Raw genomic sequence first — 24,140 nt, forward strand, 5'->3', positions numbered from 1 at the left:
TGCTTGTTCACTTGATGAATAACCCTGAGCTCCTCCCCAGTACTGGGCACGCTGTGCCCAGGAGAGCTGTCACACGCAGTAATGACAAATCACACGTGGGGTGGCAGCAGGACAAAAGGGCAGGCTCCTGTCTCAGCCCTCCCATCAAAGAGGCCAGTGACCTCGAACAAGGTCTCTAGCTGTGTGCGAAGCCGACTCTGTCTGCTCTGTAGGGGTCAGCAAGGCTCATTTGTGCTGCTACTGAGACTTTTTCTGAGACCTGTGGAGCCTGCAACCTGCTGACTTACCTTCAGGGCAGCACCTCTGGCACCTACCACACACTACTTTTGAAATCTCTCTATTATCCCACCTTTATGGTTCATTTTCACACCCATTATCCAAACTCATGCCACAGGCTCTGCATCTGGCACGGTCAGGCCATGCCCTCCACCCAGGTCCTGCTCCTGCCTGGATCTTTGCTGTGTGGCTCTCCCCTCCCAGCCCACAAAGCACAAGCTCGGCTCCCAAGAGTAAGAATTCTTTTCCCTCTGTGCAGCCCAGCACTCTAGGCTGCTCTGCAGGTCCTGGGCGCAGCCTTCTCCATATTCAACCCGCAGGCAGCAGACATCTGGTTCAGGCGAAGCGTGAGCAAATAAATTAAGGGCTTCAAATGAATTTGCTGTCACACACAAACACATGAGCACGCGCATGTGCACACACACACACACACACACACACGTGTGGCCAGTTTCCACTGGGTGCCTTACAGGTGACCAGGGGAGTGAAACCAGCACAGACATCACCCCCAGGTTGGCACTTTCAGGAGGATACGAACATAAGCTGTGCAGCCACTCAGGCCCCAGGCCGAACCTGAACAACTTGAGCAATTGTTTACCTCAGTGCATGTCAGTGACCTTGGTGGGGCCCAGGGGCCTAACACTATGTGGTTCCCTTCCCTGCATGTGGAGGCAGGCAGTGCACAGTGGTGTGGGGGAAGTGGGGAGATGATCTCCCAGAGGCCAGGGGGCATTTCCTCTCTGGCTGCCAGCTGTGTGACACCTTGCAGGGCCTTACTCAGCCACCTCCGCATAAACGAAAAAAGCTGTATCACCTCTTGGTCCCCAGCACTCAGGGGAGCTCACCACAATGTAAAAGGCCTGGGTGTCCGGGAACTTGCTGAGCAGGAGGTGGGTCACGGCAGGAGAAGCGCAGAACAGCCAAGCTCCTCCCTGGCCCATTGGAGGCCCCCTGCAACCTCCCACCCTCACCGCTCCTTGTTTCCAGAACGCTACCCCCTAGGCGGCTCCTAGGATCCCGGACTCCTCTCTGTAACATTATCATTCAAGTCCACATTTAAAGTCAGCAAAGGTAGTACGTGGCCACTCATTTCAAAGCCACTTATTAGAGGAGTACAATTAGTAGTTACCTCAGAAGAACTAAGTACTTATTAGGTAATATACGAAGGCTTTATCAATATTATTATTTTAATCCACACAACGACCAGGTGAGGTGGGTCCTAATATTATTTCTTTTTTATTTATTTTTTATTTTTGACAGGCAGAGTGGACAGTGAGAGAGAGACAGAGAGAAAGGTCTTCCTTTTACCATTGGTTCACTCTCCAATGGCCGCTGCGACTGGTACACCGCGCTGATTCGAAGCTAGGAGCCAGGTGCTTCTCCTAGTCTCCATGCGGGTGCAGGGCCCAAGCACTTGGGCCATCCTCCACTGCACTCCCAGGCCACAGCAGAGAGCTGGACTGGAAGAGGGGCAACCGGGACAGAATCCGGAGCCCCAACCGGGACTAGAACCCGGTGTGCCGGTGCCACAAGGCGGAGGATTAGCCTATTGAGCTGCGGCGCCGGGCCGGTCCTAATATTATTTCAGGGAGATAAAATAACTCTGCTCAAGTCCCACAGCTGTCAGGAGCAGAGTGGGAGCTGAGTCCAGGCACGGCCCCCCTCCCTGGAGTCTCTGTACCTCCCACCACCATAGGCCACAACCTGGCCCCCTGTAAGCGGCACGTATGGCACTGCAGCAGCTCACTCAGTTGTCCAGGAGCTGTGCCCAGCGATAGATCCACGTGCCACCTCCACAGCCCACTCGTCAGGCCCTCCTACACCTTCTGAGAAGCCACTGCTTTCCCACAAAGCACTCGCTAAGGAGCACACTGTCCCTATATTCCCACAGCAGGCCAGAGACAGCGGCATGAGCACCACCCAGCAGGGAGGGCACACTGCCGCACTCCTGGAGGCTCTTCCAGAGGGTAGTGTCTGTCTGCTCCGCTGGCACACACCCCTTCAGTGTTCTCCCAACTCCAATTCCTGCCTGCACAGGGCAGGATCCTAACGTACACGTGCCCTCTCAGGACTCAGAGGTGGCTCTCATGGAAACGAAAGCCCTCTACTAGCCTGCCCAGCCTCAGGGCAAAGCACAAAAAATGTGCAAACAGGAGCCCATGCGGCCAGGTGCCACACTGCCACGACCCCACGGTCCTCTCGGGCTCGGCTCCCCTACCGTCCACGGTTACCACGGACCTATCACTCCAAATATCTGAGATCTGACCCCTGAGACCCAGCGGCTCACCGATGAGTCTCACAACCTCACCAGTAGTCAGTGAAACACCTATGAACCACAATCCGCTTCTTTCAACTAGAAGGACAGCCCGTGGGAAGTAGGCGCTTCATCCACTACTGATAGGTTAAATTAGTACAGTAACATTTCAAATCAGCACCACCTCTGACATTCAATTCCAGTCCTAGAGAAACACATGCCCAGCAATACGGATGGATGGCAACAGAATACATTAGACAAAACTAGTGAGTTTATACTCACATGTCCATCAATAGGGAACTGATCTGTAAATTATCATATATCTGTATTAAATATTTTGTAGACAAAAGACCCGAGAAAAGCTACTTGCACACACTATGTGAAAAAAGCGAACAGTGGGAACAACATGTGGGATACAGATTCAAACTTTTACAAGAAAACAGACCATATGTATTTGTGTCTATACAGTTCAGGATGTGGGACTGACCGCTAAAACCCGCCGCCTCTGAAGACCAGGCAGAGAGGTGATACCTGGGGGAGGGGTGCCAGGGAAAGGGTGGCCCAACATGTCCACCAGGTACCTCCACACTATCTGAACAGGGGACAGGTGCAGGAGCAGAGTGTATTCACATATTACCTACATAATTTAGAAAACAAGCAGCCAAACATGGTAAAAGCACCACCACCACCGCCAAATCAGGATTTTTATGCTGATGTGAACAGGTTTCTTTTTTTTTTTTTTTTTTTTTTTTAGGATTTCACTTATTTATTTGAAAAGCAGAAAAGAAATACAGAGAGACAGAGAATCTTCTTTTTTTAAGATTTTGCCTATTTATTTGAAAAGCAGAAAAGAAAGAGAATCTTCCATTCACTGGATCACTTCCTAAATGGCTACAACAGCTCAGGCTGGGCCAGGCCAAAGCCAGGAGCCCAGAGCTTCTTCAGGGTCTCCCACATAGGTGCAGGGGCCCAAGCACTTGAGCCATCTTCTGCTGCATTCCCAGGCACATTAACAGGGAGCTGAATCAGAAGTGGAGCAGCTGGAACTTGAACCAGCACCTATATAGGATGCCAGCACTGCAGGCAGCGGCTTAACCGTCTAAGACACAGGGCCAATACATGAACAAGTTTCGGCACCCCACTCCTCAGTCTCCCTTAGGACTGCCAGATCAAGTTCAAGCCCAATTTCTAAGCCACTACTAACAGACTGGATCACGGTCAACAGACAAGAAGGGGGTGGCCTGGCACTGTGGCTCACTTGGTTAATCCTCCGCCTGCAGCGCCGCGCATCCCATATGGGCACCGGGTTCTAGTCCCGGTTGCTCCTCTTCCAGTCCAGCTCTCTGCTGTGGCCTGGGAAGGCAGTGGAGGATGGCCCAAGTGCTTGGGCGCCTGCACGCGCATGGGAGACCAGGAGGAAGCACCTAGCTCCTGGCTTTGGATCGGTGTAGCTCCAGTCGTAGCGGCCATTTGGGGGGTGAACCAACGGAAGGAAGACCTTTCTGTCTCTCTGTCAAAAAAAAAAAAAAAAAAAAAAACAGACAAGAAGGGGAATGTAGGATGTGGGGAAAACTTTGGTGAAAGCTCTGTCCTCCACAGAGCCTGCCTCTCAAAGCTCACCAGTTCTTGAGCCTTCCTCCACTGCACCCCCACAGAATGAGACAAAAGCCAAAGCCAGGATTAAGAGAGAATTCCCCTTCCCACAGGGCACAGGGGAGGCTTCCCACTGTCACCAACGGAGCTGTTCAGGTCTGGCTAAACTCCACCTGCCTGTGCGCCAGGCTCCTGCGACAGCGAGAGAGCCAAGGCTGGCAGTCCAAAGCCCACTCATTCGAGTCCCTGCACTTCGGCAAGGAGCCCAGGAATCTCTTCGCACTCACTACTGAAAATCCAAACTGAACCAGTACATACAAATCAGATGGTTCTGCCAACAAAACAGCAACAACGTGGAAAAAAAAGAGATAAATCAAGGGTATCTTGGCTAAATATATATTTATTCTTTCAGCCTGCCAGAGCAGTGGCACAGCTGTACATTTAAACATTTGATAAATATCTTTTTTGCTTCCCAGTAATGATTAAAACAAGCACACACCCCATGAAGCAAAAAGAATAAGCAACAAGGGGCTCTGCTGCTGACATAACATTCGGGAGGAAGGCTGGAGAGCTAAGACACAGGCCAGGGTGCCCTTCTCCCAGACACTTTAACAGCCTGCAGTCAGGAGAATATGGAGAGCTTTGCCCTCAGATCAGAGAAGAGAGGCCACTTGTTCAGGGAACAGAGTCAACATCAAGCAGAGAGTGGGGGTGAGCTGTGGTGTCAGCACAGTGACTCCCGGCAGAGGGAGTGTGCAACTGACCACGCTGGGGAGCAGGCACGTACAGCAAAGGTGAGCTGGCTGCCTCCACACAATGAGCACACAGCCTAAGCCAACTCCTAGCCAACACCTCTCCAGCCTGACCCCAGCAAGAACAAACTATCTAAAGGGCAGGGATATTATGCAATCTGGAAAACACAGAAGCCCTGAAGCCAGGATATAACCACATGTGGCACTAAGCAGGGGAGAGGGCACAGAACCAGCGTACAGTGGGTGAGAACACCAACCAACATCCCCCGGGGCTCTCACCCACCTGAGTGCATGCTGGCCGCCCACAGGGACTGCAGCCTTCAGAGCAGGGCTGGGGGTTGGCCATTATGTTCTGCACTGTGAAGTCACCCACCATCACTCCACTTCCCACTCAAACCCTGCAAGGTTGGGACCACAGGTCAACCCTCCTAGGGCAGACCAACCCTTGGCAAGAGCCAGCACTGAGGCTCAAACCCCTGAGGGGTCCCTGGCACCACCAGGGAAGAATGGGGTGCGGACTACGCCCAAGAGAGGCTTCCTTCTTCCATGGTTTTTTCCCTCCAGCACATTTCACTTGAAGTCTGAATGTTCAAAGCAGCATTTCCCTGAAGGGAACCTGAAGAGCTCCCCTCCCATCCTCTGAGATGCTCCTGGGAAGAGAGGAGTGCAAAGGCCAGGGGCTGGGCACGGAGGTGCATACCCCTAAAGGCTGCACTTGACACCTTTCTCCACCGGCAGACAGAAGAGGCAAGAGACTGGTTTTAGTCTCCACAGACATGATACTTCCAAGACACACTCTGAGGGCAGGAGGATCAGAACTGCAGCCAGAAGGGAGGAGGAGGCAAGGCAAGGCTCAGATGCACTCCCTCCCTCTCTCAACCCAATACCCAGAGGGACTGAGCTCTGTTGGTTCCAATGCCTTGCCTTTTCTCCATCACCACTGCCTTTTCTCCACTTGAACACCACTGTGTTCAAGTCTGAGGTTCGCGGCCTCCTCACCTCTCTAGTCAGTTACTTCAGTGGTCTCACTTCTCTCCTAACTTCTCCTTGCTCCACTTCACACTCCACACAGCCCATGCAGCTTTCTAGAATACAGACCTGACGCTCTCACTGATGGGACACAGTCCTCATCCATGGCAAGTGTGCAAGGCTCTGCCTGCCTCCGCAGCCCCCAGACCACTAAGCACCTATGGGCGACGTGAACATCTGTGTACTGGGAGTGCCATGACCATCCTCCCAGAACTGCAGTAAGGATTAATCTCACGCTGTAAGGAACCTAGATCTCCAAGCACCGCCGCACCTCTCACCCACAGCTTGCTTTCCGCACCCCTCGCCTTAGCAGCTCTTCACAACAAGCAATGAGAATCAACTCCAGAGAAAAGGTGGCACTTGTGAGATTTAGAAATTAAAGGTCACAGGGTCAGCGCTGTGGCGCAGCAGGCTGCAGCACGCACATCCCATATAGGCACAGGTTCCAGTCCCAGCTGCTCCACTGCCAATCCAGTTCTCTGCTATGACCTGGGAAAGCAGTGGAAGATGGCCCAAGTGCTTGGGCTCCTGCACCTGCGTGGGACACCTGGAAAAAGCTCCTGGCTCCTGACTCCGGATAGGCCCAGTTCCAGCCATTGTGGCCATTTGGGGAGTAAACCAGCAGATAGAAGGTTTGTTCTCTCTCTCTCTCTGCCTCTCTGTAACTCTGCCTTTCAAATAAATACATAAATCTTAAAAAAAAATAAATCAAGGGTCATAAATATAAATGCTATCAAAATGTGAAAGCAGCCAAAATTAACTAAGTTATCAAAATAATGTCAGAGAAGAAAAAGAAAGAGAAGGAAAACATTGCTCTTGGGAGGAAAAGCTTCTAAAATATAAATCTCTATGATGTCTTGGACTTCATTTGTCCCAAAGCTTTAGGAGGACAACATTTCAAAAGCTCACAGAGGAGACACTTCTATCTTTTGAAAAACTCTTTAATTAATATCCTCCGAGAAAGAAGACACACTTTCACAGACTGACTGAATCTTAATACAACTCTCCGAGAAATGCTGGCATCAGTCACAACAAACACCCTCTTGGAATTTAATTTCCTTTCAGCACACAACTTAACTACGGAAACTCATTTATGATGCCACCACAACCAGTCACACTCTGCCTGGAGCACAAAAAAACTTCAAAGTCCCACAAGAAAGCCTTATAGCGCCAGATGAAAACTGGCCCCTGATTTAGTCAAATCACACACCAACAGACTTCCCTCACACCCAACTCGCCCCTGTGAGCCAGGTTCAACTCCTCCACCCCCATCCCACCCTGCCCTGCGCCCCCCAGTGGCTCCTTCCACCTAGAAACCCCCCAAGATTGTCTTTTCCTACCCAATGAAATGAAAGAGGAAAGAAGGCCACAAAGGCAAAGGGAAGATTGCGACAGCCATCTTCAATGTCCTGTTAAAGACCTGTCCTTTTTGGTTGCTGATTTTGTTCAATTTCTTTCTTTTAGACAACAGGATCACAGGCCCTGGGTGTGCGTGGTGAGGGTGGGGATGTGAAGGCAAAAGCTAGAAGAATTATTGATGAATACAAAATCGTACTTTAAAAGCCTTTTCCCCTGAGGACAATTCCTATTGGAAGACTTAATCCTATTATCCAGAGTGGCTATGAGCATGCAGAGGGCTCGCCACAACTCACAGGTACATCTCATTTAAAGTAAGGCGGATTGTGTCATCCTGATTTTACAGGGGTGCAAACCGAATCAGAGAAGTCAAGTGCTGGGCGCAGAATTTACACTCAGACCCTCCAGTCCCCCTAGACTCCTGAGCACACCCCTTCACCCAACTCCATGATGATTCAAGTCCTTGTGCTAAAACGTCCTGGGTTGCAAGCAGGAATTGTGGTGCAGCAGGTTAAGCCGCAGCATTTGTATCACAGTGCTGCCTCCACCTTCTGAACCAGTTTCCTGCTAATGCACCTGGGAGGCAGCAAATGATGGCCCAAGTACTGGGGTTCCCGCCACCCAGGTAGAAAACCCAGAGGGAGTTCCTGACTCCTAGCTTCAACCCTGCCTAGCCCTGGCTCTTGTGGGCATTTGGGGAGTGAATCCGTAGATGGAAGATCTCACTCCCTCTCTATCTCTGCCTTTCGAATAAATAATCTTTTTTAAAGACCTACACACTGCTTTTCACATGTTATCTCATTTAACTGTCCTAACCGTGTAGGACAGCTAAGAATTGCTTTTCTATTACAAAAGGTTCTTTGGAGCCAAGGATCATCAGTAACTGTGCAAGACAGCTGTCACACTTAACACAGCTGTGACCTCTCTCAGCTTTGTTCTCTGACCTGAAAAAGTGGTGCTCACTCCCAAGGCACAGTTCCCAAAAAATGGAGCCTACTATTAGTACAGTGACTTTTATTAATCCAACAGCCCTCAGCAAAAGGAAAATTTATACACTTACACACTGCAGACATTTTAAAGACTCAACCTAATTAGTCAAGCCTTTACTGATTGGAGAAGATACCATTTTACTGCGATCTCAAACTCAGAGATAACCAAGAACTGCAGCTTCCAAGGAACTGACCAAAAAAGGATTACTGAAGCGATGTGGTCACACCAAATACGGATTCCGAAAGCTACTAAGGGAAGGGAACAGAAAGACGGGCACTCAGCTGTGATAACACAAAAAAAACCCTGCTCACCTCCCAGCATATGGTTTGCGCACTAACACGCTGTTCGGCCCCGGCTGTGTCATTTCAGCTCTGTCCGTGGCCCTCAGCAATGCGAACGGTCTCTGCAAGTTCCAGCAGAGAGGTTGCCCAGGGGGTCGAGGAGACAGGGCTGGGGTGGAGAAGACACACTTCTTTGTTCTGAGCTAGTTGTAATGTGCAGCATGTGACACACTGCTTGCCTGTTTAGTCACCACAACTGCTACAAAAGAAACCCAGAAATTCCCAGGCAATAGGAACCAAGCTAGAACAGAAAAGACGACAGAAGTGTGTGTGCAAGGGTCCCAGCATCGGTCAAACAGAAGGAAACCTACAGCGCAATGGCAATGAGAAATCCTGGGAGTGATCATGTAAGGCCCTACAAGGCCAATCCAACTGATCACCAATCCCAGGCTTGAAGGGTTAAAGAAAGGAAAATTCATCTATAGGCAACTAACATTTCCTCAACCCAGCAACCTCACAGTAAAAACAGCTGAACAGCAGGGTACCTTCATATTCTCAATTCACTGCCAATTATTATTATTTTGTTTTGCAATCTTTCTTGCTCCTCATCCCTTTTCATTTCAATCACCCTAATTTCCTTAGAAGACCAAGCTGAGGTTTGTGTGGCCAGCCTGTTCTCACAAGGAAAAAGAGCTCGCCAACTCAATCAGGTTTTCTGGCTCTCTCTGCACCCATTTCACAGATAATTGAGATCCAGAGAGGGCAAGTGACTCACCCAAGGACATACTCCTGGTTACTGTATTTGGGACCAGAACAAGGGCTCGCGAGGCCCAGACTGGATCTCCAACTGCACCACTGCTGCAGATGACAATGACACTGGCAAACCAGGATTTTGAACGCGAAGTTTATTTGAGAAGGAAAGCCAATATGAATCATGCCCATCGTCAGGGCCGCCACACAGGTTGTTCCAACAAAGCATCTAGTATCTCCAGAAGCACCTGTTTTTGAAATAACCCAAATCAGCCAGAGCATCAGGGGCCGTGTTCTCTGCCCAGGAAGCTGCAGGCAGATATGCTTGCGGCTGGGCCAACCAGGAAATCTCGGGCATTAATAAGAGTAAGGGAGCCCGGCCCTCGACGGCGCCGGCACGGGAACGGAGGGGCTGCGTGCAGCAGATCAGAGTTGAATCTTCACACAGGCAGGCTGTCTCGCAGCCCAATCCTAGGCACCCTGGAACACGCCCTAAACGTTTCACCCCTTCAGCTCCCCACTCCCACGTCAACTTCCGCAGGACAAAAGCACCGCGGTCTGAGAGGTAAACCGGGCCAACGCGGAGGGGCGGTACTGACCCCGGCAGCAGGAGCAGCGACCCGTCCACCGGGTCTTTCAGGGGGCCCCATCGCTGAGCCTGGCCCGTCTCCCCGATCTGCCCCGGACAGAGGCGGGGAAGAGGGAAAGCCCAGCGCTAAACTCCGCCACCGCCGCCTCACCTCTGTCCCCGCGACCCCCAGAGCTCGCCCCGTTCTGGGGCCTCCCCGTTCCTGCTCACGGCAGGACCCCCGCCGGACACTTGCCCACTCCCCGGAGCGCACCGCTTCCTCCCAACCCCGGAGAGAGGACCCGCGCCTCCCGCCTTCCCGCACCGCGCGCGCCCGCCGGCCCCCAGCCCGCTCCGCACCGGCACTTCCCGCCCGGCCCACGCGGGCTCGCGGTCCACCCCAACTTTTCCGGCTGCGGCCCCGGCGCCCGCAGCGGCAGCGACGCCTGGTTCGCAGCCACGACAGGCGCGCGAGCCCGCGTCCGCTCAGCCCCCGCCCGCCCCGCGGCACGAGTTGCGCTCGGGACCCGCGCGGCGCCCGGGCCTCGGTCGGCAGCCCGCCGCCGAGGCGGAGGCGGAGCCGGCGTGGCGGGAACCGCGCTGTCCCGGCACCACTACCCCGCCGGTGCCCGGTGCCCCGCCGCGCCGCTCTCGCCCACCTGCCGCGGACGCCCGCGCCGCTCACCTCAGCGCCGCCGCCACCACTGCCGGGAATACGTGGCAGTGGCCGCCGCCGCTCGCGCTCCCCGCCTCGCCTCGCCTCTCCTCTCAGCGCCCGCGCGGGCGGCTCCGGCGCGCTGGACCGCAGCGCCGGGCGCCCTCTGCCGCCGGGAAGCCGAATCCTCCCGCCCTAACCCTAACTCGCTGCCCGCCCCCGCCCGGGCCGCGACTCCTGCCCCCGGCTCCCCTCCTCCACAGCTCAGCCTCGCCCCGCCCCGGCCCGGCCCAGCTCCCGCTTCCGCGCCGGAGCCGCCGCGGCGGGAGTGCGGACCCGCGTGGTGCCGCGGCCTGCCGCTGCCTCCGGGGAGCCGTCCTTGACCAACCCCGCGGCTCCCACGCGCCCTGTGTAGAAGTCACCCCCTGCTAATAGACTTGGAGCGGAATCAGAAGGGAGGGTGGCTTAGAGGGGCAAAGCCCACGCCGAGCGTGTTCACCACTTTCTCTTAGGGCTAGGTTAGCGCCCTACGTGCAATACGGGGCGCTCAATAAATACTTGCGGCTGGAGCGAGCGAGCAGATCAATACGAAGAGATTTCTCTACTCAAGTAGCCTTTTATACCACAAGCGGGCAGAGATCCTGACCTGGATTTTTTTTTTTTCTTTAAATTACACGTGCGCAGCTTAGCATGAATAGACGGATTCGCAGTTCCCCACTTCGGCCCCAAACCCGCACAAGGCTCCCAGCAAAGTGGTATCCAGGGCTTTTAAGAAAATAAACGAGATCTACCTAAAAGCTGGGCAATTTGGAAGGCTCATCTCCCTGGGCCACAGTTAACGCATCTATAAATTAAGCATAATAAAAGCTACTTCATAGGGTTGTTGTGAAGATTAACGGAGATCACGCGCTGAAAAGGGCTTCCCACGGGCCCCTGATGTGCATGCTAGTATGCAAATGGTAGTTCTCCTTAGTATTCTTACTGATCTAGCAGGCAATAAAAACCATATGCAAAACGTAAAATGATGGCTACCTTTCCGCCTGCGTGTGTGTGTGTGTGTGTGTGTGGTATTGCCACCTGCCTAGCACCGCCAGCCATGGAGCAGGACTGGTCCTATCCCTCCTCTCCTCCACCCACAACGAATGGATCAGATCTTGGGTTGTTTTTTGTTTGTTTGTTTGTTTGTTTGTTTTTTTAAGAGCTGTAGAACCGGCTTTCCCGCAGGTTTTCCACCTGGGTATCTGTGCTCAATCTCTTAATTAGCAAGTGTTTATTTTATTGATGTCAACGCGGTGCACAGGGTCAGGGGTCCCTGCAGTCTCCTGCCTCTTCTGGAGTTCTTCCTGCGCCCAAACACATCAGGCTGAGGTTTCACATTTACCAGAAGTCTCCTTCCCGCTGCCCACATAAAGGAGCAGAGAGGAGGCACTGGAGGGGCCAGGGCTGGGCAGCCGCTACCCACAACACCGGGAGGGAAGCAGTTTCCGTTCTGTGAAGGAAATACCTGGAACACATAGGCGTTTCATAAGACAGCTCCTGACTGGTTTATTTGGCAAATACTTAAGGCGCATCTGTTTAGTGCTGTAGGTGCTGGAAGGCTGGGGAAGGCGGAAGCTGGATGAGACAGGCTCACACATCGGTGGAGTCCACACCGGGCCAGAGGAACTGGGAAGACTTGGGGTGCAGCTAAACGTAAAATTAACAAGCCTCAAGGTCCATATTGGGGCAGCAGTATTGCAGTGCATATTGCTTTAATTCATTATCCTTGTAAATGCCATTTTCCTCTAAATATTATGTGCATAACTTCCCAAGGCCACTGCTAACAACTAATGAATAATTGTATGAGGCAAGCAGAGCCACTGATGTAAGGAGTCATCTCTCAAAAAGGTGACCCAAAAGCTCCCTTATACTGGTAATAACATGGATATTGTGACTTTATGAAAGCATGAGAACATTTAAGTTGGAGTTGCGTATCTTGCCATGAAAATGTAAGAGAGGAAGTTTACACTTTAGTTCAATAATGGTTTCTAATGAATTGGCCCTATTAAGATGCCCCTGTGTAGCCCTCCCACATTGCTTGGTCTTGTGACTTCTGTAGCCACTGGGATATGAGCAAATAGGACACATCAGGAACACCTGATGAGCTTGTGCCCTGATCCTTGCTGTCTGGGAACACTGCCCTGAGACTACAGTAAAGAAACCTGGTCCAACCTCCTTGCTGATGAAAGGTTCAAGGAGACACAGGCTCACCCTTCCAGCCACGGAACTGCCAGCTGACTTCAGCCTCATGAGCTGGCAAACTCAGCCTAGAAGCTTCCAAAAGCTGTACCTACTACTAACTCTATGGAACAGCGACGACAGCCGTCACAGGAGTTGATTGTCTTTATCTCTCCCACTTTATTGTAAACTCCTCCACGGCAAAATTATTGACAAGTGTTGTCAAAGCTCACGAAACATCAAGGAGGGAAGTTAGAGATCATCTAATATGCCATGTCATTTTGTAGATAAGAAAAACTGCATCTAAGAGAGATGACAGGAGTTTCACAAATTTCCAGGAACCTGGAGCTGCCTCAGAGCAACTCTAAGTCCTTTGCAAATTGTTGAACTGTTCTGTTTGTTTCCTTTGTGATGCTTGTTGTGATTTAAAATAGTCTTCTCATGCTCAAAATGTACCTACAACTTTCCTTTGCATTTAGAATCAAATCCAAACTGTTAATGTGGCCTCGCGGCCCCATGAGGTCAGATGCAACTTGCTCTCCAGAGGCACTGGTTCTGCTCCGACGCCATCACTCAGCACGCTGCTTTCCTTCTGTTCCCAAAACAGCAAACCCTTCTCCACGCCAGGCCCTTAGCATATGCTGTTCCCTCTACTGACATGCTCTGCCCTGAGCTCTTCATTTTGCTAAATCCCACTTACCAGGACTCATTAAAGTACTGTGGTTATAAGCAATGAAAAAGCAGACCAGGAGATAATGGAAACAGAAAAATCGGTCAGCAGACAGGTAGCTGTCTCTTTAGCCAAGTTTTAGAAAAATCAAGAATGAGAACTGAGGCAGGCATTTAGCCTAGTGGTTGGCATTGGTTAGCTCATTTTGGAGTTCCTGGGGTTGGCACTGAACCCCAGCTTCCTGCTAATGCACACCCTGTGAGGCAGCAGTAATGGCTCCAGTGATGGGGTTTGTGCCATCTACGTGGGACAGCTGGATTGTGTTACCAGTTCCAGGCTTCAGCCTGGCCTGGGGCTGGGCCATTGCGGACATTTGAGGAATGAACTAATGGAAGGGAGCTCTGTCTCTGTCTTTGTTTCTATTTCTCTACTGCTCCCATCTCAATAAATAAAGGATGTTCAATCTTGAGACAGAAAGAGAATCAGCCCAGGAACCCAAGGAGAACAAAGCAACAGAGACCTTGCCCAAGCTCAGCCACTGGAGCAACTCACTGCTGTCTGTCTTTGCATACTTCACTCAGGATTCCAAACCCTGGGTGTTGGCATTGTTGCTTAGTGGGTTGAGTCGCCTCCTGCAATACCAGAATTCCATCTTGGATGTTGGTTCCAGTCTTAGCTACTCTGCTTCCAATCCAGCTTCCTGCTAATGAGTCTAGGAAGGTAGCAGAAGGTGGCCCAAATGGCTGTTGCAGCCATTTGGGGCATGATCCTGTGAATGCAAAATTAGTCTCTCTCTCTCTCTCTCTCTCTCTGTGTGTGTGTGTGTCTGTGTGTGTCTGTGATGCTCTGCCTTTCAAATACATAAATCTTTAAAAAAAAAAAAAAAAAGATTCCAAGCCCTGGAAGCAAATCAGACAAAAAGACTGTGGGGAGTATCGGTTGTGGGATATTCACTCTGCTGGATCCCTGTGTGATGCTGTGGACAAGATGTGGACTCACATTCAGGCCAAATGAGGATTTACTAAGTTGTGTGTCAGAGAGGAGCCATGTTGTGTTGTGTTGGGCTGTGCTAGTTTATTTATTCGTTTTGTTTTTTGAAAGGAAGAGAGAGAGAGCGCGCGCACAAGTGAGCTTCCAATGTGCTGGCTCACAATCCAAATGCCCACAACAGCTGGAACCAGGCCAGGATGAAGCCAGAAGCCAGGAACTCAATCTGGATCTCCCACATGGGTGGCAGGGATCCAACAACTTGAGCCATCACCTGCTACCTCCAAGGTCTACTCTAGCAGGAAGCTGGAATCCGGAGCAGAACCAAAACTTGAATCTTGGTGCACTGATATGAGATGTAGGCACACCAACTGGCCAAATGTCAGCCCCATGGTCCATGCTATTCATAAGGGCTAAATTATCTAAACAGTAAAGTGTAAGAGCGGGAGGCCTAGAATGGTGAACTCCATGTGCTTCAGAATGTTTGCAGAAGTGGGAACCCTCAAAACTGAAATTGGGTTGTGGTCTGGCTGCAGTGTTGCACTCAGCAGTGTATATTCATAAACCCACACCCTCAGCCTTCATTCACATCTGTGCACAGGTCCCACACACACCTGTTGATGGTTGCAAGTCCCAGGAGAGGTTTTCACGCCATCAGAGACAAAATTAGAGTAATAGGAGCAAAATAAAGCTAAATGTGCATGACTTTTGTGTCAATTTATATGAAATTTTAACAGCTTTGGTATTCTAGTTTCCTGTGGTCTATTTTGGTCACTTCTCCCAACCCCCAACACACACACAAAGTTTTTGTAATGTTACTGCTCCATGAAACATGAAAGTCTTAGAAATTACCATAGTACAACCTCAGAGACTTGGGCAAGCCTTCCAAGGGCTTTAGGTCCAACAGTCAATCAACTGTTGCTGTTGCTATTTTGATCATGTAGACTCAGCCCATTTCCTGTTCTGCCTCCTGCATACTTGGCAGTCGGTATTAATGTCACTGCTTAAAACACAGGGCTAAGTAGAAGTTCCATTTCCCTGTCTGCATCTGCGGCTGTGGGCCAGGAGGGAGCTGGGCCTTGGCTCTTGTCCTGTTGGGAATAAAGACCTGGCCTTTAGATCTGCTCAAAGATTGTGAGTCTAGGTGTGCATCTGTACATATGTATGCATGTATGTACACTCGTATGTATGTGCTGGTGGTGCAGGGATTCCTTCTGAGTTGACCAACACCATCTCAACACTATCCCAACACAGGGAGACTACTTAACCCTAGGAAGAGATATTGTTAATAATCCCTGTTTTATAAAGAGACAAACTGAGACTTAGAACACTTGGGTAATTCTCTCAAGCCTGGCTGAATACAAGTTCAAACACTACGTTAACCTTTCGGTAATGCTCTGGGGCCCAGCTGGTACTAGTTGAAGTTCAATCTGATATGAATTCCCAGAAGCCAACATTACAGAAGGAACCTTCTAGAGGAGGGAAGAGGATTAAGTGTATCTTCCCTAATCAGTGAGAGGAAGTCCAGCTTCTTGTATTAGAGAAGTAGCTTGGCCTTAGGTCCTGTCCATTCATATTCCCACCAGAAGCTAGACAACCCACTTCACACACTCAGCTGCAATTTAAATTTCTCATAAGAAAACTACTATATGATAATCCAGAATTATATGAAAATGACTTTTTCCCACTGGTAGCAATATATATGTATTTTTAATAATGACTTTAAACAAAATTATACTTAATTCAATAGTAAAGCTGGGCTTGCCCATTTTCACAAAGCTATAAAATCCCTTATAAGGCAAAGCTGAGTTTTTTAGGATTTATATTTATTTACTTGAGGGGCAGAGAGAAAAAAGGATATATAGATAGATAGATGATATAGATATAGATATAGATATAGATGATATAGCTAGATATAGTTACAGAGAGAGAGAGAGATCACATCCACTAGTTCACTCCCCAAAATCCCAGAGTCAAAAGCCAGTAACTCAATCCAGGTCCTGCATTGAGAGACTTGAGCCATCATCACCACCTCCCATGGACTGAATTAGCAAGAAGCTAAAATCAGGAGCCAGAGTCAAGTATGGAGCCCAGGCACTCCTACATGGGGGCACAGGCTTCTTAACACTAGGCTAAACACCTACCTCCAGGAAAATGTTAGCATCTCTGCTTTCACTTGAACCCAAGCACTGGAACACTGATGAGAATTTCAGCAAAGATCTGCATGCTCAGTGCCTCTGGTTCTCTGAAATCTCAGTCTTCATCCAGAGGATGGGAAGGAATCTCCACTCCACCCCTGCTGCCAGTTTTTGAAGCATGCTCTCAAGCCAAGAACACCAGTAGAATCTTTAGACTTAATTTCTTCACAACTTTTTCCCTGCTGGCAAATGCTAAGTTTCTATTTCAGGAGAAATAAGAGCGTCATTAACTCCTCTGTGTTCATGCTTGTCTAACTCCTTTCTGGATGCCAGGGTTTTCTTTCTTGGGAAAGTAAGATCGCACTAAAACCACAACTCCCAAGAGTCTTATTAAGAGCAGAAGTGTCAGCGTGTTTAGAATGGAGCAGGGGAACGCCACCTTTATTCCATAGGTTGTCAATAGTCTACTATAATTTTTAAATGCCAAACTGAAAAATAACACTTCTTAATTACCTTAATTTCAGACCCATAACCTGCAAGATCTTCATCAGTGACTCATAGAGCAGCTGTCCCTTTGGGTCTGGCACATTTTTAACATCAAAATGTGTTTCCTATCATCTATGTCCTTGTCCCCAGCTGAGCTTCACCATCATCAGAAAGCAATGATGAGATTTCTAGTCTGAGCTTAACTCTTGCATCCCTGCACATGTATTGAGTGAGTCCCTGGTACATACAATGTGTTGAGTTTTGTGGACACAGGTAATCTCCCTCTGCAGGGAAGCTCACAGACCAAGGGAGAGAAAAATAAACAAAGAATTACAAATTGTCTTAAGTGTGCTAAGGAGAGAACAAGGTTCTATGAATAAGTTTCATAAAGGGAACAGGGACAGGTGTTTGGCTTAGTGGTTAAGATCCTGGTAGACACCCACATCTCTTATTGGAGTACCTGGGTTCAATTCCCACCTACAGCTCATGACTCAAACTTCTTGCTTTTGGAGACCCTGGGAGGCAGCAGATGGTGGCTTAAGTATCTGAGTCCCTGCCACCTACGTGGGAGATTTGAGTTGAGTGTCCAACTCATGGCATTGCCCCAGGCCCAGACCCAGCTGTTGCAAGCAAGCATTTGGAGAGCAAACCAGAGGATAAGAGTGTCCTCTCTCTTCCTCCCTCTCTCAAAAAGGGGGGAACCAGTTTAACATTAAGAGGTCAATGAAGGCCTTCTGGGAAGTGATGTGATGTGAAAATGAGGCCAAAGAGATAAATAAATGGTTGGCTCCATGAGGCACCTATCAGGCACATACATGTTCCCCCTCACTCTAGGTCTCTTGAACAATGATCAGGCCATGAAGTGATGTTCTCAGTGCATGATGCTTTCAGAGTGGTGTGCTAGAGCCCTGTCTGCCCACAGGTACAGATGCAGGGCAGAAATTAACCAGGTTTTTCCATAAATTTTCCTTCGCCACTTAATCCATGTTCTGCTCTCTGAACCCTTAACTCCCCTCAGCTTCAGTGCTCAGGCTAGACCCCAAGCAATAGCATTTAGGGTTGCAATCCAGGTGAATAGTTTACTGGCTTCTGTGTAGGCAATCTCTACATTTAAACTCCTGGAGAACAGGTGGCTCTGCCTTTTTCTCCTTTTATGATGCTTTCAGGGCCTTGGGACCTTGACTCACAGCCACTGTTCAATAAACACTTGTTTAATGGGGTTGAATTGGATCTGAACGTTGAGTAGCAGCATGTCCAACATCTGATGTGAAGTAAGAGCCAAGTTAGACAAAGTATGTACACTTTAGAAGGGCAGAGATGAAAGGAAAATGGCATGAAGAGCGTTGATGTGAAGCTCTTCAAGGCATTCAGTTTGTATGGCTTTGCTTGACTTTGTTAATACTACACACTCTTCCTTAGCAACTTAACTGTAAGATGTAAAACTGATTGAACAACAGTTTCTTTTGGAGGTGAAAGGGGAAGGACTGCTTTCAACATATGCTTATATTGAGAGTCATCTCCTGATATCAGAAACGTTAAAATGTTTTCCAAAAAGTGTGTCTTATAATAAAACCAAAAAAAGCAGCATTTTTAGCATCACTTTTCATGGGATTTAAGCTTTGTTCTCTCCTCTGCCTGCCTCTCATGTATACAACATTTGCTTCATTTATTTTGGTAATAACACCCCATTCCTTTTGTGAAGTTAGCCTTTCCTAGTGGATGCAGTATGCTGAGGTATTTCATCAAGGTAACCTGCTTTCTCCTAGTGAAGGGATGGGCACATGACCCAAGTGACAAATGAATGATCAGTGTCCAAAGCCCAACCACAGGTGCAGGGTGCTCATTCCAGCCCTGGAATGCAGTAAGGTGGTTCTGAACCATTTGCTAAAACAGCATGGTTCCAGAGCCAGTTTCTATTGTTACAGCCAAAGAATCCTGAGTGGGACAGTGCTCTTGACTGTTGGTATATCTAGAACTGGAGCTCTTCACCAGGGGGCCAGATGCTTGCAGAAGCTCCATGGATGGAAGTTAGGGGAGACAGGTATGATATAAATTTTATCTCTGTAGATAAAGGCACTTTCTGCTGAGATGATCTACAGACAGGTTTCATCAGAGCCTGAATAGACCTTAGGCTGAAACTGAGTTAGAAACCCACTGATCCCAGTGCAAGGTCTGTGGATGAACTTGAATGGGAAAAAAAAATCACATCTTTGTTTTCACTAACTTCCATCCATGTTCCCTCAATTATGAATGTAGGCAACAAAATGCAGTATTATTAACAATTCCAATGACTTCACTACCAACAGAAATCATATATTTTTATATCACATTACAGTGTTGCAGATACCTCAAGATATAATTTACACTTCTTGTTACTTTGATACTAGAATGTTATTAGACCCAAAGCCAGATCATATCATTCAGTGTGTTAATAAGGAAGCAAATGTGTTATTTGATCACCAAAAACTTGTACTTTTTATTTTATAATTTGTAACTGTATCTCAGTTTAATTGATGTTCTTTGTAATTCTGTATGTTTTGTTTTACTCAAAATATTTTTTTTTTTTTGAGGGATGCGTTAAGCTGCTGCTTGGGATGCCCACATCCCATGTCAAGGTGCCTGGGTTGAGTCCCAGCTACTCCATGTTTCCAATCCAGATTCCTGCTAATGTGCCTGAGAGGCAACAAATGATGGCCCAAGTACATGGCCCCTGTCACCTACATGGAAGACCTGGATGAAGTTCCTGGATCCTGGCTTAGTCAAGACCCAGCCCTGGCTGCTGCAGGCGTATGGGGAGTGAACTGGTAGGCAGAAGATTGATCTCTCTCTCCTTCTCTATCATTCTACATTTCAAATAAATAAATAAATATCTTAAAAAAGATAAATGGATACAGTCAAGAAATGTTAAAAAAAAAAAAAAAAGACATTATTCTGAAAAGAAGTCCAAGACTTCATCAAGGCATCCATCATGCAGGAAGGTTAAAGGCCCCTTAGGGAAAGCTCAGTAGGACTGAGCCTCCTAGCCTTGCTTACATTGATTCTATAATGCCAGGATCTAGCCAGTGGTTCCCCTCCTTTAAACAACCTAACACTTTAGCTCCCAGCATTGAATTCTTCCAAAGTAGCAGGCATTGCCTAAAGTCCAGAAAAGCACACTAATGTATATGCACCATAGAACAGAAACAAGCACACACACAGAGAGACAGCCTGAGAGAGAAAAATCAAGAATAGATAAACCCATAGAGAAGAAAGCAGATCAGTGCTTGTCAGGGGCTGGAAGGAGGCAGAAACAGGCAGTGGTTGCTGAATGGGGGCATTGCTCATTTCATAGATATAAGGATTTCCTTCTAAGGTGGCAAAAATGTTTGGAACTGGGTAGAGGTGACACTGACACAGCTTAAAATACCACTAATCTGTACACTGTCCAAGGGTTAATTTTATGTTGTGTAAGTTCTATTTAAACACACACACACACACACACAACACTCAGGGGCGAGGCCAGGACTGTGGTATAGTGGGTAAAGCCGCCACTTACAACACCGCCTACAATCCCGGCATCCCACATGGGCACCAGTTTGTGTACTGACTGCTCCACTTCTGATCCAGCTCCCTGCTAATGGCCTGGGAAAAGCAGCGGAAGATGTCTCTAGTGTTTGGGTCCCTGCCACCCACGTGGGAGACCCAGATGAAGTTCCTGGATCAGCCCTGGCCATAGAAGCCACTTGGGGAGTGAACCAGTGCATGGAAGACCTCTGTCTCTTTATCTCTCCCTCTCTCTTTAACTCTAACTTTCAAATAAATAAATAAATAATCTTAACAAAAATAAAGAAGAAACTCCATAACAAATTCACCTGGGAATTATTCAGGGTCCTACTTAGGGAACTAAGTAAAAAATATCCCAGAGTTGAGTGGTATTTTGTTTCCCTCTTTCCTTCTTAAACCACCCCTCCCCTCAAGTCGCTCTTGTACACTGCAATTTTAGATCACTTATGAAATTGCTAATGTGTACTTTAGCCTACACATTAAAGTCTGGTTTGCACTTATGCATATTAAAACACATCACTAAATACTCATCTGACAAGCTATATTTTAAACCTCAAACTAGGTTTCATTGTGCCTGGATGCATTTTTAATAAGCCTACTAAATTTCAGTCGGACTGAAGAATGGCTGGCAATGATAACCGGATGGGGGAGGGGGAGGCTCTCCCTTTCTTTCCCCCACAGCTTGCTTTCACTTGGGGGACGCAGGGGTTGGCAGCTCCTGTGGCACATGGCTCTTGGGCACTTTCAGGAAAAGATTTCCAACCTGATCTCAATGCTGCAAGTGAGGTTTGAGAGATCACAGGCTTCCCCTCCCAGAACCTGCTTTGTACCGGGACCTCAGCAAATTCCATGAGCGTCCGTCATTCCCTCTCAGCCTGGGCCTTCGGGTGCCTTTTCCTGCAGATGCTATACAGGTGCCTCAGCTCAGGGAAGGGGAACAGCCATCTTTCGAGGGCCTGGGTAACACCAAGCTTTCACATCAACTATCTCATTTAACTCTGCAAACAACACCGCAGCACTTCTGGGGGTAAGGAAACTGGGCCCAGGGTAATACAAAGTCACACACTCATCGGTTTCCAGCACAGTTCCAGGCTGCCTTTCTTACCAACATTTTTTTTTTTTGCCACTTCTGTACTCTGCTTCCGCCAACAGGCCCCTCCTCACTGTCTCCTGACTGTGTCCATCAGACTCCTCCCCTGGAGCCTTGCCCCTCCGTGTTCCACATCCTATCATCTTCAAGGCTTGGCTCAAGTTCCCCCTCTCCCACAAAGCATTCTCATATCCCCATGCCTCGTCCTCTTCTGACTCCCAATTATTGTACCACTACTCACTGAACATGTGCAGGCACTGCCTGGCATGGAGCATGTGTCCAGCCTCCTCCATTAAGCAGTAAACTCCCTGAGGGTGGACTGTGTCCTACTCCTCATTAATTTACTGCAATGCCCAGCAGGATTGAGAGATGGAAACTGTTTGATTCTCTCAGTCATCAAGAGATGGACATTCTCAGCCCAAAACACATATCCTCTTTCCCAGTTTCTGCGTGTCTCTTTTCCTTGGAGAAGTCTGAAGGGGCTCCCCATCACTCCAGCCTGCCCTGAACAGGTGAGCCTGCACTCACAAAGGGCATTCCTGCTACTACACCATTCTCCTAGATTCAGCCCGCTTCCTGTCCTTTGCAGCTAGAAGATGAAACAGCTCTTTTCCCCTTTACATGTCTAATGACATTGCTTTGCTCAGACAGGGACTTTGGGGAAAGTCATGGCAAGTGAAGTGTGGCTGCTGATTCAGAGAAAGAGCAGGCTGTGCCCTGTCCCCAGGTGTCTGCTACCTGCTGAGGTGGTGCTTTGTAGGTGGCGTTGACAGGAAGAAGAACCTCAGTGGCATTAAGCACCCACACGAGAGGACAGGTAGGACAGGGGACATGGGTGAGAGGCACAGTTGCTGGCATCTTGTATAAGACTCTGAGGTCCCCAATCATGTCCCTGGATCTGATACTGTTTTTTTCTTCTTTCCTTTTGTGTTCAAAATTGCTATGATTTTGGCTTTTTCTCTGTTTTAGACTAGGTGGTTCACTAATATGTAGCAGTAAAAATCTTTGTTTTCTTCTCTGATTTTCTACTCTACAACTTCCATAGCTATTTATTTATTTATTTGGAGAAGTATGTGTCAGGGAGGAAAACAGGGATCAGTCAGTGAAATTTCTGGCCTTGGTTTTCCAAAATCCTATGTTCTTTGAAGACCCAAGTGGGCTTATGAAGGAGATTAAAGGAGAGACAATTCTTTGAAGAGCTTGAGGGTTTGGAGAGAATGGAGGCTCCCCCTAAGAACAGAGAGTCCTCCAGGCCCAGACAGAGAAGGGGGAGGCAGTAAGAATCCAGAGAGGAATGATAAGGAGCTCACGTACTTAAATGCTGGAAAGAATCAGGAAGATGCCATAAATGAGTAAAGTTGATGGGAGTGGATGGGATTGCATACACCTGAGGTTATATGCATCAACTGCATTATTTTTTTTTAATTTGTTTTCATTATATTTGAGAGTCAGAGAGAGACAGAGAGAGACAGAGACAGACAGGGTGAGATCTTCCTTCCACTAGGTCCATCCCCAAATGCTCACAACAGCCAGCCCTGGGCCAGGCCAAACCCAGGAACCTGGAACTTCACCAAGGTCTTCCATATAGGTGAAAGGGACCCAAGTATTTGGGCCACCACTGCCACCTCCCAGGATGCACATTTGCAGGAAGCTGGACCAGAAGCAGAGAAGCCGGGGCTCAAATCTGGCCCTTGGAGTTGGGGTGCACCTGTCTCAAATGGCACTCAAACACCCACCCCTCAAGTATGCTAATTTAGTTAAGAAATGTAAACGCTACTGGTCAAATAAACCCATCCCTAGGCTTAGTTCCCTCCATTGACATCTTGGAGTCCAGCTAGTTATGATGACCTGTGGAATTTTGTATCTCAAGCAAGAAATAAAAGCTACAGAGAACCACTAGTTCCAAAATGGCTCTGTAGACAGTGAGACAGTTATCAGGTGACCAGGCACAGTTGTGTGGCTGGGGAGCTTAAGCATTATGTGTCCTGGAAGACACTTCTTCTAAAGAACAAGAGTCACTTCCTGCAGCTGGTGGGAAGAAGCAGGGAAAATCAGAAGAATTCTAAAGGATGGGTAGGATGTTAGTGACAAATGTGTGGTTGGGAGGGTGCTCCGAAGGAGCAGACAGCAGGGATTCAAAACGCAAACTTAAGAAAGCACCCTTTGCTCTGTACAGAGTGAGCCATGCCATTTGACTGTATGTCAGAGACATGAAAAGAGCTAAGCTTGCAGAGATAGCTGGAATCAGTTAATATTTGTGTTATTTGCATCACACACCAGTTTTTGAGCCTTTGTTTCCCCACTTGCAATGTTACTAAATCACTTACCCTCTCTAGGAATCTGTAGCATCACATGTGAAGTGATCGTGAAGACTAAATGAGATACCCCATGTAAGAGCCTGACCCAGAGAGAGCCATCAATATGCAATGAGCAAGTTGGTTCCCTAAACTGGAATTAGGTCCCAGATGACAAAGGGCCCAACAAGAGTGCTGATGTGCCATGGAT

General features: G+C 48.6%; 1 long non-coding RNA gene across 1 annotated transcript in view; it reads right to left on the bottom strand.

The window, feature by feature from the left end:
* The window catches only part of SMCO4 (single-pass membrane protein with coiled-coil domains 4), an 80,454-nt gene that overhangs the window by 53,355 nt on the left and 2,959 nt on the right, over window positions 1-24,140 (bottom strand). The window contains exons 2-4 of the long non-coding RNA XR_011383460.1: window positions 18,190-18,263; window positions 10,535-10,670; window positions 10,210-10,463 (exon numbers count right to left, since the gene is read on the bottom strand). This is a non-coding gene — a long non-coding RNA (single-pass membrane protein with coiled-coil domains 4). The remainder of the gene's footprint in view (window positions 1-10,209; window positions 10,464-10,534; window positions 10,671-18,189; window positions 18,264-24,140) is intronic.

This window comes from Oryctolagus cuniculus, chromosome 1 (genome assembly GCF_964237555.1).
Source record: "Oryctolagus cuniculus chromosome 1, mOryCun1.1, whole genome shotgun sequence".
NCBI classification, from domain to species: domain Eukaryota; kingdom Metazoa; phylum Chordata; class Mammalia; order Lagomorpha; family Leporidae; genus Oryctolagus; species Oryctolagus cuniculus.